General features: G+C 47.6%; 1 long non-coding RNA gene across 1 annotated transcript; it reads left to right on the forward strand.

The window, feature by feature from the left end:
* The first annotated feature begins 455 nt into the window (after positions 1 to 455).
* Positions 456 to 17635, forward strand: LOC135921199 (uncharacterized). The gene is made up of 2 exons (XR_010570489.2): positions 456 to 983; positions 16694 to 17635. It is a non-coding gene; the product is annotated as an uncharacterized lncRNA (long non-coding RNA).
* The last annotated feature ends 701 nt before the right edge of the window (positions 17636 to 18336 follow it).

Below are 18336 nucleotides of genomic sequence, written 5' to 3' on the forward strand. Positions count from 1 at the left end.
TCATCCGACCCAAGAAAGGCCTTCAGGTGAAGAGTTTCAGCAACCACCAAATATCAAAAGCCGTCTCGGCCGCCTGCGGAGGGAAAGTTGACGATTCGCATTTCATCGTGCGCTTGAGACCCGGTTCCAACATAATTATTGTTAGTACCCCAGATCAGGAGGTCGCGGATATTGCGCGCAAGATCACGCGGATTGTGCTGGGCGGCAACCTTTACGAAGTCAACTCTTACGTTGCGGCACCGGACGGAGTGGCCCGGGGCGTCATTCATGGAATCGACCCGGATACCTCGCCCGAGGAGCTTATTACTCACCTAAGGGTTAGGACCCAAGGCATGGAAATCGTGCAGGCCCGCATGCTGGGAAAGACCAAGACAGTCTTTATCACGTTCAGCTCTCACGTAGTTCCACGATACGTCTACTACTACGGAGGGGAGACCGAGTGCCACACCTACAAGCCCACAAAACAAATCTGCTATGTGTGCCAGCGCATGGGACACCGATCGGACGTTTTTCCTACCCCGAACATCAAAATCTGTCTCGCTTGCGGGACGCACGACCCGATGGACGACCACGAGTGCTCGCTCAAATGCGCCGTCTGCGGCGAAGCCCAAGCCACGGGGTCTCGCGAGTGCAAGCAAAAGCTAAAAAACAAGAGCCCTACCACCAAGAAGCATCCTCCACCCGGAAAGAGGAAGGAAGAAGACGACAATGATGGAGGAAGGCCAAGGCGAAGCCGCCTACGGTGGTTCAGCTCGGAATCCTCGGCGAGCCGCTCGAGGTGCCGGGCCCAGTCCAGGTCACTGTCCCGGTCCCGGTCCCGGTCCCGATCCCGGTCCCAGTCCAGGTCCAGGTCCAGGTCCCGATTCCTCTCAGAGTGGCCAAAGCTAGGAGAGAAGCAAGGGCAGCGGCAGCCTTCTACCTCGACATCCACGTTTAAACAGAAGAACAAATCGGGCAAGAAGAACCAAGCCAACAACAACAAGGTGAGCCGGAATCAGTCTAGTACCTCCTCCGCTCAAAATACCAGTGAAAATAGTAAATGCTTCCCAGAATGTACGCGCATCAGGGAAGAAAATAAAAAACTCAAGGCTCAGGTTAACGACTTAAACCAACGCATGCGACGCTTAGAAGCGTTGCTCAGCAAAACCAGCAACAACACACAGGCAGGGTCGCAAAGCGGAACGATAGGCCACGAGCCCGCCATCTCCATTCCTCCCCCCTCAAGAACCACCACGCCCTCATCGCTCCCCGGTGCGGCCTCGGCAGCGGCAGTACAGCCACGTGTAGTCACCCTCAAAGGTATTTATGTTACGATACAACAGATGCTTTACCAGATGGGCGAATTAAACAATAAAGTCAAGGAGAACACAATAAGCCATCAAGACCTTGAAAGAAGAATACGCAAGGTTGAGTTTGGCTCGCGCAAGCGGGTCGACGACAAGATCAGCAACCCACGCATCAAGGCGTACAGGCGCATAAACAACAGGGGTGACGTCAGGGACGCCGACAACTGCGACGGTGGTGGCATGAACGTCAGCAATGGCTAACACCACACGCAGCGCGCCTGAACACCTCGAGATCTGGCAGTGGAATTGTCGCTCTTTCAACAAGAAGGCAAGTTCACTCCACCTCTTCATCCAAAATCACCTATACCCCCCCCCCCCCCCCCCCCGACGTCATCTGCCTTCAGGAGGTCGGGAACCAGCCGATCAGGCTACGGGGATACCACGTAATTATTTATTTTATTTATTTATTTAGAACATACTGCAGGCCTACAGTAGGCCCAAGCAGGAGGGGCGAATACATAATATATGCAAAAAGAACAGGATTAGCAAAATTGAAAAATGTTAAGTACAAGTTCTAACACAAAATATAGCAATAAATACAATTCTCAGATGCAAAATACAAAAAGTAATCGTAGAAATAAATGGCTCTCAAATTAAATGCTGTGAAGAAAACATTGAGTCAAAAGAATCAGCTCTGGTTAAAAGATCTGGCGGACACCTGTTCCACTTCTCAATGGTGCGTGGAAAAAATGAGTATTTAAAGGCGTTAATCCTAGCACTGTAAGGGGTTAATGATTGTGCATGATGATTTCGTGTTTGGCGCGTAGTGTTAGGTTTAAGAAAGGGGTCTGCATTCACAGACAGTTTATGGTTTTTTAGTAAGAAAAGTAGTTTCAGTCTTGGAATTTTCCGGCGCAGCTGTAATGTTTCAATACCGTGAGTTCGCATGAGGGTCGTTGGTGAGTCAGTTACACGATACTTGAAAAAATAAAACGGACGGCTTTGCGTTGAATCATTTCAAGGGCCTCGATGTTACGTTTAGTGTAGGGATCCCAGACGGTGCACGCATATTCTAGTAATGGCCTTATTATTGAGAAGTAGGTTAATTTTTTAAGTTCCGGTGGGGCAAGTTTTAGTTTATGTCTAAGAAAGCAGAGTTTACGAAAGGCTGAGGAGCATACGTTTGATACATGTTTATTCCAGCTAAGGTTTTTCGTTATTGTAACTCCTAGATACTTGTACTCGCTGACTTCGGTCAGAAGGTGAGATGAAATATTGTAAGGGAATGAGAAGGAAGCCTTTTTGTTAGTTATCGTCATGTATACTGTTTTCTCTAAATTTAGCTTCATGTCCCATTTATTACACCATGTATGTATGTTCTGAAGATTGGAGTTTAGTAAAACTTGATCATCTTGGCAAGCAATTTGGTGAAATAAAACGCAGTCATCTGCAAATAATCTAATTTGAACAGGGGTAGTTATAACGTTAGCAATGTCATTGATATATATCAAAAAGAGGAGAGGTCCGAGGACGCTTCCCTGTGGGACGCCTGAAGTGACTGGCAGGTGGTTTGAATAGCAATCATCAATACAAACAAATTGTGTGCGATGAGAAAGGTATGAGGAAATCCAACAAATTATGAAATTAGGAAGACCAATAAGTTCAAGTTTGTAAATTAGCTTGGCATGAGAAATAACATCAAAGGCTTTGCTGAAGTCTAAAAAAATAACATCCATTTCACCAGCGCTATTTAGTACACTTGCAAAAGTATGAATGACAGAAGTTTGCTGAGTGACAGTGGAAAAGCCTTTTCGAAACCCGTGCTGATGGGGGGTAAGTACCTTGTTATCGTTTAGAAATGTAGTTATGTAGTTAGCTATGATATGCTCAGCACGTTCGCAACATGTGGAAGTTATTGATATGGGACGATAATTAGCAATCAAGGCAGGATCACCCTTTTTCAGCACGGGCACAATCCGCGCTTTCTTCCAGTCGGAAGGAATGTTTCCTGTTTCAAATGATTTGCGGAAAATAACAACCAGGAACTCTGTGATGGCTTCTGCATAACGGCGCAAAAAAATATTTGGTATCCCGTCAGGTCCAGCGGACGCTTTAGTTTTGAGGTTGAGTAGCATGGAGAATACGCCAGATGAAGAAACAATGTCGGGGGTCGAGTTGGGAGACATGGTACTGGGTTGAACAAATAAACCATGATGGGAAAACACACTCTGAAAATACTTATTGAATGCCTCAGAGATTTGCGATTTATCAGCAAGCTGCACACCTTGACATGAAATGCGCGTAATTGTTTTTGTCTTTTTCGATAAAAATTTCCAGAACTTATGTGGTGAGTCACGAAGAAAATTGGGCACGCTATACTGAAAGTAATTTTGTTTAGCCTGGCGCAAAGCGCTTGTGAAGTTAGCCTGATGTATTTTAACTATATTTCTACAGGCACCCCCACGCTTCAGTCGTTTGATTTTTCTTTTCAAATGTATTATTTCTCGCGTGATCCAAGGAGTTTTTTTACACGTTTTCTTTGTTCTATTAGGAATGTAGTTATCAATGCAGTACGTACAGATTTCTTTAAATTTATTCCAGAGTTCATCAACATTAGTTCCTCGAAACTTGTCAAGGTGTAAGCTGAAGTAGTCTAACACACTTTCATCATTAGCTCTGGAGAAGTTTTTCGTGGAAATAATTTTTGCCGGCTCATTGTCGACATTTTGTTGAATGGGACAAGTAAAAACAACCATGCACTGACCAGTGCATATTTGAACGCCAGAAGGATATACCCCCCGCCGAGTCCCAAATTGAACAGGAGGCAGGCCGTCGCCTGGCGACAACTCCAGACAAACACGTTCCCTAATCCATTCCGTCTCAAACGCATCTTCCCAGATAAGCATCAGGACGACACGTGCAAATTGTGCCAGGAAGGACCAGCAACACTCAAACACATGCTGTGGGAGTGCAATGTAGTTATAGGAGGGATGGCAGTTACTCCGGAGACCCTGTCGTCGAGGTGGGCCGCCGCTCTGCGCAGCTCAGACCTCGGAATACAGACGTGGGCAGTCCAGCAAGCCCGTGAGGCGGCGTTGAGGCAGGGCCTTGACGTTCCTCCATGGGAGACCTGAGCCCGGGTCGCGTTAAACCTTGCCGGACGTACAAGAAAGTTGTATCCATCCATCCATCCAGTGATCAGATAACCCAGTTTCAACTGAAACAGTAAAACGTTCTGTTTCTTGGCTGAGAAAGACGAGGTCGAGACTAGATGCAGTTTCACCGTGTATGCGCGTTGGGTGCTTAACTCCTTGTTGCAAATTATGAATCAGCATAATATCACACATGTATGAAGCATTTATGTCATTGTTTGTACTAGGGAAGGGACTATTCCAGTCAATATTTGGGAGATTAAAATCACCGACAAGGTATATTTTATCACGGCGAAATTTAGACATGTGATCGGCCAGATCACATAAATATTGAGGTGGTGAATCAGGTGGTCTGTATACAGCAAAAAGCATAAACGATCTACCCCCGTACGACAGTTTTAAAGTCACACTTTCATGGTTAGCTATTTGCTGCAACATGTGTGCCTCTGTGTTTTGATTCACCAGGACCGCAACTCCCCCTCCACGTGTTGCTCTATCACGGCAAAAAACTTGATAAGAGCGGGGGAAAACAGTTTCATCATCAATATCATCTCTCAGCCAAGTCTCGGTTATAACTACGGCGTGTGGATTGTGAATCAGCAAGATAGCCTCCAAAGCCTTTGATTTATTTACAACACTACGTGCATTGATATTAAGTAAGCGAAATTCCTTAACACGAGGTTGTGAAAGTCACTCTTTGCTTTGATAACTGTTTTTTTTATCACCGAGTTGAACTCTGCTGTTATCGCCGTCATCCTAGGTGTAAAGCATTTTTTCGATTCGCAGCTTGTCATTTATGAAGGTAACTTTTTTCCCTTCAACCCTTTCTGTTTTTGCGCTGTCCCACAGTAATTTACGCTTCCTAAGTGTATTTCGTGAATAATCGTTCTGTATAGAAATATTACTGCCTTTTAGTTTCTTGCAGTTTTTAAAGAGTTCTTGCTTTTCGTTATAGTCCTGGAAGAACACAATTGCAGGGCGGTTTGTTGCCTTTTTGCCCAGCCTGTGTATTCTGCCCACAGAACTGCAAGATACATTAAGCTTTTCTGCAAAAACTTTAGTTAGAACCTTCTTTTTCAAGTAAGCCTCAGATTCCCCGGGTTCTTCTTTTACTCCAAAAACAATAAGGTTTGAGCGGCGGCTCCTGTCTTCTAAATCAGTTATTTTCGCCTGGAGTTCATATATTGTTTGTTCTAGAATGTCAATCCTGTTTGTCTGCTTCTCCAAGGCTGTAAACCTTAGTCTCATATCATTCATGAGTTTTTCCATATTGCTCTGTTGCTCTCTCAAAGCAGTCACTTCAGTGGCTAGGCCTTTTGGCCCTTTAAGTAATTCTTTCAGCAATTCACTATTATCCGGACCGGGATTAGTTTCAACGTCTCCGCATAGGAGCAGTTTGCACATACAAAAAGCATTGTAGGCAATTTCAACGAACTGCTGTGGGCATGGCAGGACCAGAAGACAGTGGCAATCACTTTTAACAGAACAATAATCGGTACTAACCTGCACAAGGCAGAAGAGAAGCTTGTGAGACCACATGCCTACGCTGGTCCCGCCGCGCCCACTGAAGACAAATTGCTGTTGACCTTCTTTTAAAGGCGATTCGGAGAAGGTCACGTGGTGGCTAGGTGGCGTTCCAGGCTTGATGTCACGCGGGAATGGACAATCAAAAAGAAGAGGCTCCAAAGGTGACGGTGCAGCCAGAGAGCACGTGTCGATTGCTGATCCATTTACTGCAGTCGTTGATGCGGCAGAACTGGGCACGAAAACCTGCACAAGGCAGAAGAGAAGCTTGTGAGACCACATGCCTACGCTGGTCCGCCGCGCCCACTCAAACACGCGGGATCACCGAAAGTCGCGGTTTTAGTTCACAAAACGGTGACGGCCATGGGACAACATTATTAACGTCATGACATTAATCACGTGCTAGTGGAAGTCCTCCCGCAGAAGAGAATTAGACGTAGCACTTTCATCCTGAATTTGTATAGTCCGCCGAGGGCTCAGAAAGACGACTTCCGCAACATCATTTACGACAGTGTGAGAGCCGCTGGCTGCAACCAGCTGGTAGTTGTGGGAGACATGAACGCTAGACACACGACTTGGGGCTACCAACAAGACACGCAAAAGGGAAGGTCGCTCCTCGATGCGGTTGACCAAATCGGCCTCGAATTGATAACCAACCTCCTCCAACCAACCCGAGTAGGCAACAGTGTAAGTCGAGACACGTTTCCGGACCTGTCATTTGTCAAAAACGTAAAGGAATACTCATGGGCGCACCTGGGCGAAACATTGGGCAGCGATCACTATATCCTCAGCATCTCGGTATCCACGCCGGAACTCAAGAGAACAATTGGTGAAATTAGGCTTATGGACTGGGAGGCATTCAGGCAGTACCCGCCGCCCGAAAATGGTATAACAGACATAGCGTAATGGATGCAGCACCTCCGGGACGCCCACATCCAAACCACTAAAACCATCCAGCGCACGGTCGAGACGCCCGAAGTCGACCGCCGGCTCTTACACCTGTGGGAAGCCCGTGAGGGCCTCCTCAAACGGTGGAAGCGACAGCAGTTAAACCGGAAGCTACGTCTTCGAATCGAGAAAATAACAGATGAAGCCAGAAATTACGCAAACGAGCTGACGCAGCAAAATTGGGTACAGATTTGCACCTCGCTCAAGGGTACGCTGAGTATGGCGCAGACGTGGGCCATCCTACGCTGCCTGATCGAGCCCGACAAGGCGAAATCAACAACCAGTCGGACGCTTCTAGAAATCGCTCACAAGTTCCCCGGAAACGACCAGGATTTGATTGACACCCTAAAAACCATATACCTGGGTAGCGACCCCATACTACCCTGCCTCCTAAAATATGAAGGAGAACCAAGACCAGAACTGGACGCTCCCATCACGGAGGAAGAGGTGTATGCCGCGGCACGAGCCTCACAGCGCAACACAGCTCCCGGAGTTGACAAAATCACCAATGCCATGATTAGAAACCTGAGTCCGATGCACATCCAGGACTTGACCGAATACGTAAACGAGTAACTCTGGAGCAAGGGCCACGTACCAAACGAGTGGAAACACGCGGAAATCGTGACCATTCCCAAACCCGGCAAGAAGCCCGCGATCGACGCCCTGCGTCCCATCTCGCTGACTTCGCGCCTCGGCAAGCTGTACGAGAGGGTCATCAAAACCCGCCTCCAACATTACATAGAGGATGGTGAGCTCTTCTCGCACACCATGCTTGGCTTCAGGCCGGGACTTTCTGCTCAAGATGCGTTCCTAATCCTAAGGGAAGAAGTTCTCAAGGGCATCCCGAAGGGAGGAGAACACCTCCTGCTCGCACTTGACCTAAAAGGGGCCTTCGATAACATCTCCCACGAGGCCATTCTCAAGGGACTGAACGACATCAGCTGCGGGGAGCGCATCTTTAATTACGTTAAATCGTTCCTGACGGGCCGGACGGCAACCATCGGAATAGGCAAGACTCGATCGGATACGATCGACGTGCCGAACAAAGGAACACCGCAGGGAGCGATAATCTCCCCGATTCTCTTCAATGTCGCGATGCTAGCGCTGACCAAAGAGCTGCGGAAGATCCCCGACCTAGGTTACGCCCTGTACGCAGACGACGTTACACTCTGGGCCACCAAGGGCTCCCTAGCGCAAAACGAGGCGACCCTTCAAGAGGCCGCGACGGCCGTGGAGAGATTCGTGGCAGCGAGCGGGATGCGCTGTGCGCCCGAAAAGTCCGAGGTGATCTGGGTGCACGGAGGAGGAATCTACAAGTCCCCCGGCCCTATCGACCTCTATCTTGAGGGCCAGAAGATAACGGAAGGCAATAAGACTAGGATTCTGGGTTTTTGGATCCAGAGGAACCTGAAAGCCTCCCACACCATCCAAACCCTAAGGTCTGCCACCAACCAGATCTCGCGGATTATAAAACGAATTACAAGAAGCCGCAAGGGCATGCGAGAAGAGGGCACGATTCGCCTCGTCCAGGCTCTGGTGATCAGCAGAATAACGTACAGCATGCCGTATCACTATCACTCGCTCAACAAACCCGACCAAGAACAAGTCGATGCCATTATCAGAAGCGCGTACAAAACGGCCCTGGGTCTCCCTGTCACCACCTCAAACGAGACGTTAGCGGCCCTCGGGATCCACAACACCTTCGCTGAGCTGTCGGACGCGGTTATGGCTTCGCAAAAGGCCAGACTACAAAACACGGCAGCGGGCAGAGCCATCCTCCACCGGACCGGAACGGCAACGGAGCTCCGTGCCCTCGATGGGCAACGATCACTCCCGCCTGAGGTCAGAGGCAGATCAAGGCGAACCCGATACCGAAGCACATGAGTCATGAACTCCATACAGGACCACGCAAGGCTCGCGTCGACAGACAGCGCCGACAATTCAAGGGTGACCCGTACGTAACGTACGTGGACGTGGCGGCGTACCCTGTAGGGGGCCTCTTCGCGGTAGCCGCCGTGAACGGGAGAGACAACTCCTTGACTCGCGCGGCCTCCGTGAGGGCAGAGACCCCAGCTGCGGCTGAGAGCATAGCCGCGGCGCTGGTAATAAAGCAAGAAGACAGGGTAGGCAGGGAAGTCCATGTCGTTACCGACTCGCAACAGGCCTGCCGTAAGTTTACGAACGGACGAACACCGCTGCTGGCGGCTCAGATTCTAGGCCCGAGGCTGCAAGAATACCATCAAATCATGTGGACGCCGGGTCACGCGGGTCTGGAGGGGCACGAAAGGGCGAACGCCCTAGCTCGAGCGCTAATCAACCGAGCGGGGCAAGACCAATCGTCTCATCAATCCCCACCCTTTACCTCCATGCCCCTGCCATCCAATTATTGCGACCGACTGGAGATCCAGCGACTCAACCGCAGGATTTATCCCCCGCCTCACAAAAAGCTCAGCACTGAAGATGCCGTAGCTCTCCAGCTTATACAGACCAACACATTTCCAAACCTACACAGATACAGTAAAATGTTCCCACACACATATCGCGGCATCTGCCCCTGGTGCGGCGACACACGCCCTACACTCTTTCACATCTCGTGGGGGTGCGAGGGCAAACCTCAACACTTAAAGACGCCTAGCACGTCATTTGAGCGGTGGGAGGTACAGCTGACCGGCGATACCCTGGTGGGACAAGAAGCTCTCGTCCAGCAAGTACGTTTAGCAGCCACGGCCAGTGAAGTCCTGGAATGAGGACCCCACCCACTCGACCTCAAGAGCAACCACCTCGATGGTCCGAATAAATGTTTTCTCTCTCTCTCTCTCTCTCAGACAATTTTTTGCATTCCGTCTAATTATAGAATCAGCGTTAATTAATCAACTTCTCAAATGTTATAGTTAGATGAAAAGCGTCAATGAGAAAATTGTAGAGCAACACGAGAAACCACCGATAATTTCCGAGCGTGAAAGATGCCCCAGAATACACACACACACACACACACACACACACACACACACACACACACACAAACACACGCACGCATGCACACACAAACACACGCACGCACGCACACACACACACACACACACACACACACACACACACACACACAAGTAACAGCAAAAATGTAACAAAACACATTAATGCACTCTGAGTATTCTGGTATTCTTATCCAATAAAAATATGTCGTGGTTCAACGCGATTAAACCAAGTTTGTCCGAGCGATAGCACGGTTTTACTTGCTTTGGGAAAGGAACTACCATCAGGAACTACCGCATCTAGAATTGCACCAAGAGGCAACACACAGACGCTTCTCGGCGTGGCAGCAGCGGCCAGCGAATTGGCCTTCATGCTGCGTCTTGCTTCAACGCGAACTCAATGTCGAAATAACAGCTCATACGAAGCCACCAGCACTCGGAGCACTTTGTGCATATCGGAGATCGCTTTGAATTTAGGCCAAGTCCCAGTGTCACCTTGGCTGAGCTTGAAGGCCAGATATAAAAGCGCGACTGGCCAGACGGCGCACTCTCCTAACTTACACTAGCGTTTCTAAAACGAAGAACTTGTTTGGGTTTCTTGAATCGGCACTCCATTTAAATGATGTGGTGTCCCCATCTCTGTCATATTGATCGCGAGAAGCCTACTAGCACACCGAGGAAAGAAATGAAAGTCTGGCATTAAGCGAGTAATCTTACTTTGGCTGAAAGAAGTGCAGACGAAATTGCAGCAGATGCACATAAGTTCCCCTATCGGTTGATGACTCTTGTTTTACTCTCTGCTTCTTAATTTTGCACATTTTCTTCTCGTTCATATGTGAATGTGCTCCGAATACAATTGAGTCATGTGCTCATAAGGAGCCAGTTCAAAGTTAGTGCTTGTGGTCGTCGTTTCATAACGTCTTTGACTTTTCCGCTTTAGAAGTATGAGTTAGGAAATCGGAAATCGCCTGCATGTGTGCTTCTTTAGTCAGCAGAACCTTTTAGCGGTAATCACATGGATCCGTAAAAGCGATGCAGCATTTCAGTCGCGCGTTGTTTTATTGACGCTTTGTCAAACAGGAACTCTTTCTACTCGAAGAGGCACACACCGGATAGTTGCCATAGCAATCAGCATTGAACCCACATCAAATGTCCTACAAGAGGCTCGATACAACAGTAATCAGTCCGGTGGTCTATTACAAACCGTGCGGTCGCCATGATCGTGTGTCTCCTCGTCTTCATATCTTGCGCATATCTTTTTGGAAACTGCCACTGCCCCTTAGATCCACTGATGCATGAGACAATGGAACTACTTAACCAGACGAAGCCCCTGTATGTAGCTGTATACATAAAAGCCAAGGAACTGGGCCAAATCACGCCTCACGTCCCCCAAGTGCCGGTGCCGATAGGATTGTGGACAACGCTGATAAGAAAGCTATATTTGAGCGCTGCCATCGACAAACGGTTAACAGAACGAAAGCTCGTAGTTTTTTTGCCGTCCTCACATACCGAAACAGGGCCGATGCTGTCATTCTTGAAAAAAAATTGGGCTCGCCGCCGCAATGCCCTCTGGATGATTTCTACGAAGGAACACCGTGATCTACTGCGCAGAGTTCCTCATAAGGCTTTGTGCAACGTTGCCACAGTCACGTCGACCGACATCAGTGCTCCTCTTGACCAATACTACTCGTGCAAAGCTCGAAGAATCACGACGCCGAAGGGCCTTGTTGAGCTTGAGTTCAGTTCCTACCGCGGTCTGTATCCCAAACACAGCCTCGTAACTTTCCGTCATTCTTTCGCACGCGATGAGTTCGTGTTTACGCGGTTGTACCCGGAGACTGCGGGTCTGATCGAGGCCTACGAATTGCTAAACAACACTCTCGTGGAGTTCAAGACGAATAATGTGCACACGGCGCATATGCTTATGGACAAGCGGTTCGATGTAATTTTGCTTCCGCCGAACCGCGATTTCACAATTGCTAATAAGTTCTATTGTATAAATGCGCAGTACTCACCGTGTCACGTTTGTTTTGTCAGTCGACCAGAAGGACTCGCGTCTCCGTCCTTCCTGGACTCATGGCAATCTCTCTGGGTTCTCCTCTTACGACGGGCCCTCCTCGGAGCATCGGTACTTGCTACGGCAGCCGTCCACCGGCGTCTCTGTCGGTGCTCGGTGCGGTGCATGGCACCCTCTGGTCTTGCCGTACACCTATTGTCTACACTGCTAGGCCGGTCGTCAGGCGAAATACGCTTACGCGCTTTCTCGGTGCGCCTCGCCACTTTCTTCTGGATGAGCGGAGCTCTGATCTTGGGCGTCTTTCTGCAGACGAGCATCACGGCGTCCAAGAATGTGCCCGCCCATATGCCGAACGTGGATACCGAGGCAAAGCTGCTGAGTTCCCTGCGAAGCGACAGCTTGCGACCGTGCTCACTGGACTACATGAGGCGATACATGAAGAGCACCAAAACGGAAACGTTCCAATTGCTCCACGCGAAGTCTCTACAGTGCGGGCCACCTTGTTTCCAGAATCATGGCGAGCACAAATGTTACGAGAAAGCCGCAGAAGGAACGCAGGTGTACATAACGAACTGCTGCGAACACGACATATTGGTCGCTTCATATTACGGACTTTCGCAGGGGAAAGAATCTCTCGGCCTCGTCCTGCAGTTGTGCATCACTAGCTTCAACTGGCCTCTCAGGTGAGTCGCGACCTTGCCACCAGTCTAGGACAGCACAAGCTTTGACTGTGCTCTGAGTGTCGTTTGAGGCTTGAAATTGTGGAATGTTGCTGTGACTGCGGCATCATCAAATAATTACTGTATAACACAGCAGTTGTAATTGAAGAAGACGCAGAACTGTCCAGGTTGTGCCAGGTTGGTGGGAGAAAGCAGGTTGTCTTCGACGAAGATGCAGAGTCTTTTAAGAACAATATGCTCGATTAACTTTCCTAACCAGGGGGTAAGCGAGATGGGGCGGAAGTTCTGTAAACATAAGGTTTTGCCGGGTTGGGGTATGAGGAGAATCCACGAATGTTTTCATTTCTTGTGTTCTTGTTTTCCGTTATAGCCTTATTGGAGGTATCGTCTAAATTTTGAAGAGCATCATTGGTGATTTGATCTGCTCCTGGGGAAGATTTGTCATTTCACTGAAGCGCCGCGGCCCTCATTCCGCCTGTCTATTCGGGGAGAACTCCGGAAGGGTTGGAAGCGATGTATGTCTTTTGGAGGGCTTGTAATATGTCATCGTTGCTGCCCTGAAATCGGTGAGCTAAGCCAAGAAGCTTTTCTCTGCCAGGTACGCGAGAGCCTAAGCTGCCCTTGCATATCATCGCAAATTTGATCCCACTGTTGCGTCAGCTTTTGGGCATATGCAGCCATTTGTTCAGCGAACTGTGCTACCCTAGTTGCCTATTTATTCGCTGATTGCGCCATCTGTTGTGGATCCTGCTGCGAGCCTGCCATAAGTAGAGAAGATGGGTATCCACCGCCGCCAATCCAACAGACTCGAGGCCCTCCTCTGTGACAGCGGAGATGTCTCCAATTATTGCAGAGGTTTATTCTTCTAGATTATCTATATTAGAAGCTCCGCAGGGGCGTCTGCGTCAGGAGGCGTTTGGTGTGTTGGGACACCGCGTACCCGAGCACATGAGGGTTGGATCCTCCCGCGTGTAGCCGTGCGCGGCTTAGCCGTGCCCGGGGAAAAGGGGATCATGGGGTTGAGCCAATGCCGGGTGTTTGGACCTTTACGGCCCGTCGGAGGAGGCAAGACACCTCTTTGGCCTCGGCTTCCCGTAGACGGCACTCCCGGACTGACCCACACGGGGGAAATCGGCAGTCGCCTTTTCCTGTCTCTCTCTCCTCAAATGTTCGTCTTTCTCTGTCACGTTTTGACCATTCCTGTCTTCTTCTCACTTGAGTTTACTTCCTTTCTCCATGGTGGCAAGGGTGAATCTTGTGTGGCTTTTCTACCTTGGGTACACCATATTTGGTTATAGTGACGGCGTATGACTGGCGTCGTACAGACTTGTACGCAAGCTCAGCCGCGTCCCCTCGTTGTGCTCTGTGGTGGGCGGTCGGCGCGGTTGCCGAGCAAAAACATTTTCTCATGGCAGCGCCAACTTCTTTCTATGATCGGCGTCTGAAAAGATCCCGCACCGAAGCACCGTTACAGTTATCCTTTCGCAGCGACCCCCCAAGATTTCCGAAGTATTATGCAGTGCACAGTGAAAACAACATACCGGTATGGAAGCTCTCTCCATTCCTGGTAGCCAAGTGTCTGAATGACAAAATCGGACTGGCATACAAAGCATTAAAAATGTCATCAAACTTTTATCACCACCAACCTTAGTCACTCGGCCACACCAGTGGAAATTACAACTCGCTGACTGGCCGGTTTTTACGGAAAACGCGCAACTGGAAGTTGTCTTTTCACAAGAACTAAGCATTGACGAACTTAACAAAAAATCACTGAGGTCATAATCTCTGCAGCAGAAACGGCAATACCCCAGTCATCGGGTATAGTGCGCAACAGGCTAAATCCCTGGTGGACGAGCGAGTGTACCGAAGCCAAAAAGAAACAAAATAAGGCGTGGGGAATTCTACGGAGGTACCCCACCTATAACAATCTTCTAAATTTCAAACAGGCCAAAGCCAAAGCACGATTTATTCGAAGACAGGCAGAGAAGTCTTCATGGCAAAAATACATATCTTCAATAAATAATATGGTCACGTCAAAAAGAATGTGGGACCAAGTGAGGAAATTTAAAGGAGAGTACACATCATACACAACACCACTACTCACATGTCCAGGCACACAAACAACACTACAGGACCACGCCAACTTATTAGGCAAACATTTTTGCAAGATCTTCAGCTCAGCAAACTACTCAAGTGCTTTCTTAAAATATAAAAAGTCGGTGAAGAAAGAGAGACTGCCCATTACTGGGGCTTCAAATGAACCTTATAATAACGTTCTCATAATGCAAGAATTGAACAGGGTTCTCTCTGCCGGTAAAAAAACGGCAACAGGTCTTGACCGTGTCTACTACACAATGCTGGCACACCTATCTCATACATCAGCAGAAACACTTCTCAAATTTTTTAACAAGATCTGGGAATATGAAGTAATGCCTACAGTCTGGGAAAATGCAGTAGTAGTGCCTTTTTTGAAATCAGGTAAACCCGCAACGTTCCCAAGCAGCTACAGGCCCAATGCGTTAACAAGCTGTCTAGCTAAATCCTATGAGAGCATCATAAACACAAGTCTCACATTCATCCTTGAATCAAGGAGCCTAATAGACATGCAGCTGTGCGGATACAGAAAAGGCTGTTCGACAACTGACCACCTTGTACGACTAGTCCATGAAATACGTAACGCGTTTCTACGCAAACAACATTGTCTCGCGGTTTTCTTCAATCTAGATAGTGTGCAACACTGTGGAAAACCTCTGTGAGAAGCCAAATGTGATTTGATCAAACCCAGCCTTTGTAGCAATTGTTAGCTATACATGCAAGTGTCCCGACATAGCTTTACAGCAGGCTTATATCTCATGGAGAGGGAAAAAAGGCCATGATAAGTGCAATGTGTGACAAAATATTTATGGTCTTGGTCTACTTAGAAGCGTTGCAAATTAGTACTGAACCCTTGCTTTTTTTCCCTATTGTCACGCGTCATAACACATTCGTAGCTGGTTTCTCTGATGTCCTTGGTGAACTAAACAAAGCACTTTGTTTATATTTGGAGAAATGTTGTGTTGTAGGTATCTTGAAGGTAAAGTTCAAGGTGAGGAGGCTAACTTTGACATTTGCAGTAAATTACGCATGAAAGCAATCGGGAGTTTCATGAAAGTGTTTTAAAAACAATGAACACATTATCCCGCTGCCTTTGGAGAACGACCGCGATGAAATCTAGCAAGAATATGGGGGGGGGGCAGACCATGGTTATTATTCCGTCGAAGTGATACGCGTGTTGATGGATTACTGGCTTTTTCGAAATTCTCAACAAGCAATACTCAAAGGCATTACGTGCCGGCAAAGTTTAAACGATGAAGTTAAATACAAGCAACATTTTAAAATATGAGCTATATTTGCAGGAAACTGAAACTCTTAAGGCAACTGCTCGAAAGAAACAGCCTTGCTGTACATTGGGTTGTAAATATGCAAAGTCGCACATATCTGTAGTATTTTTTCGTGTGAATATTTCAAGCCCTTTATGTTGATTGTATTGCATTGTGTATAACCTTAACGACACTATGATTTAACTAGAAATAAAGTTATGCTGTAAACTTCAACCCAAAGTACTGTTTTATATGTATAAAAATTGAGTGTAGCAATTGTGCATTTTTTATATCCGCTGTACTGCTGCTACTGTGCTTGCTCAGGAATTTCTGTAAGGCACTCATTGCCTTTTCTACTTGAATCATCATGAGAGTTTATGTAACTCCAAGAAATAAGTTTAAATTCGACTAATTTTCATTCCACTATGGTTTACACTCACGCACACACGCACACACAAGAAACGAGACTAAAATGAAAAGATATGCCAAGTATTTTATGACGAAACACCTTTCTCAAAGAAATCTCATAAATAGTCTATCCGCATATAGGCTAGGTGGCTAGGCAGATATTAGCACTAAGAAAAGTATCAGCCAATCTCCTGCAAGTTGCTGCTAACGACGTGCAAAACGTCAATAATCTAAACGTGACAGTTTCTTTTAAAAGTAAGTGTTATACGTGGTATATATCTTCATATGCACAGGCTTATTGATTGGCTGATTGTGATGAACGTGCGTTTTCATTTGTATCTGTGCAGGTTCGCTCACGAGCGACTTCTCCAGAGGGTGCTGGAGACCAAGATCGGCTACCGGAACCACTCCTTCTATCGTTGGCTTCCGAAACCCCCGCTGACGACTTCCGTGGAGATACCTTTCTTCAGTTACTTAAAGTTATACCTAGCTGGCTGTGCCATTGCGATTCTAGTTTTCGTAGCAGAACTGATGTGCAGGTGTCGAAGCGTTCCCCGTCCTCTAGTGAGGGATGCTAGGCCAACCAAGAGAATTTGTCGTCTGGTGCGAAGACGAAGGATTGCGCCGCGAACTAATGTACTGGTATTGCGTACTGTTTACATTTGTTGATTTACTGCTCTCTTTATCTTACGTGGCCTTTTGCGAGAGCATCTTGCCGGTTTAGTTGCTACGTATTTGGCACGGAAGTGTTGCTGTGCAAATGAACGCGGCTCATGCACTTGTACCCAGGCCATATTATCACAAGATATTTTCGATGCTTACTTTCCATTTTTGCCACTTCTTATGCGAATGACTGCTACCGTTTCGTATCATCGCGTATTGCTTAAGCACACCAAAAATTCTCTTCTGCTTGCATCATTGGTTTATTCATAGAGCAGCGTAACGTTCTGGGGAGACCGGCGCTGTAGTGGTTGCCGACGTGTCGCATATCACAATCAATAACTCACTCAAGGATTGCAACACGAACTAATGTTTGCGCAGCGTTTCCATTTGTTGATGTACTGGTCTTACGTCTGTTTTTGCGAGAGCGTCTTGTCGGTCTACTTGCTGCGTCTTCGGTATGCTAGTATTGCTGGGCAAATTAACGCGACTTACAGACACGTACGCAGGTGGTGCAATGGGTCATGGTCTTTTCTCCAATTATATCCAGTGTTTCTGCAGATTTTTTTAAAGAAGTGCTCCGCGTTGCATAGCGTATTGCCTATTCTCTGTAAGAATTGATCTATCTATGTATTTATCAGTCAATTTTTGCCACATAAGCTATTGTAGTTGTGATGCATAATTGCTCGTGATAATGAATACGGTGGTGGTTACAGCAAGAACATGCGAAGCCGTACATACGATATAGACGTTGCCTACGGGGTCCTGACGACACGTGGGAGCCCCATCCTGGGTGCAGACGAAGTAATACGTATATAGCTGCCTACGATAACCTGACTTGGACGTCAATAACGCCAGCATGGCTATCGCTTGGCAAATTACTTGCACCGGTTGCAAATGCAGGCCATGTTCCAGGAAGTTTTGCCCCGGGTAAAATAAGAATAAACGAGCACGCAAACTGATGGAAGTTTTGCTGCAGAAAAAACTCGCGGTCTCCGAATGCAATTTGATTCCCCCGTTGATGTGTGTTGCTTCACGGCACACAAATCACAGGATGTCGTGTGAAGTGTCACACGCAGTTGTTTAAATCTTCTTTTCGTCTGATTTAGGTGCCACCAACGTTGTGAGCATTTGACGCGTACTGCTGTCCAGCATTGTTTCTTCTCATTTGTACACGGATTGTTCGCTGAACAAATTAAAGGGAAAAAACACTGTTGTTTCTTAGTCTGAGGCTTGCGTTGTTGCACACTATAGACGTGCTCGGTCGTGGTAGGTACGATATACTTAATACTTCTTTTAGATAGATAATTGGCGTTCATCCAAAGCCCTC

The sequence above is a fragment of the Dermacentor albipictus genome, chromosome 5 (assembly GCF_038994185.2).
Source record: "Dermacentor albipictus isolate Rhodes 1998 colony chromosome 5, USDA_Dalb.pri_finalv2, whole genome shotgun sequence".
Taxonomy (NCBI): domain Eukaryota; kingdom Metazoa; phylum Arthropoda; class Arachnida; order Ixodida; family Ixodidae; genus Dermacentor; species Dermacentor albipictus.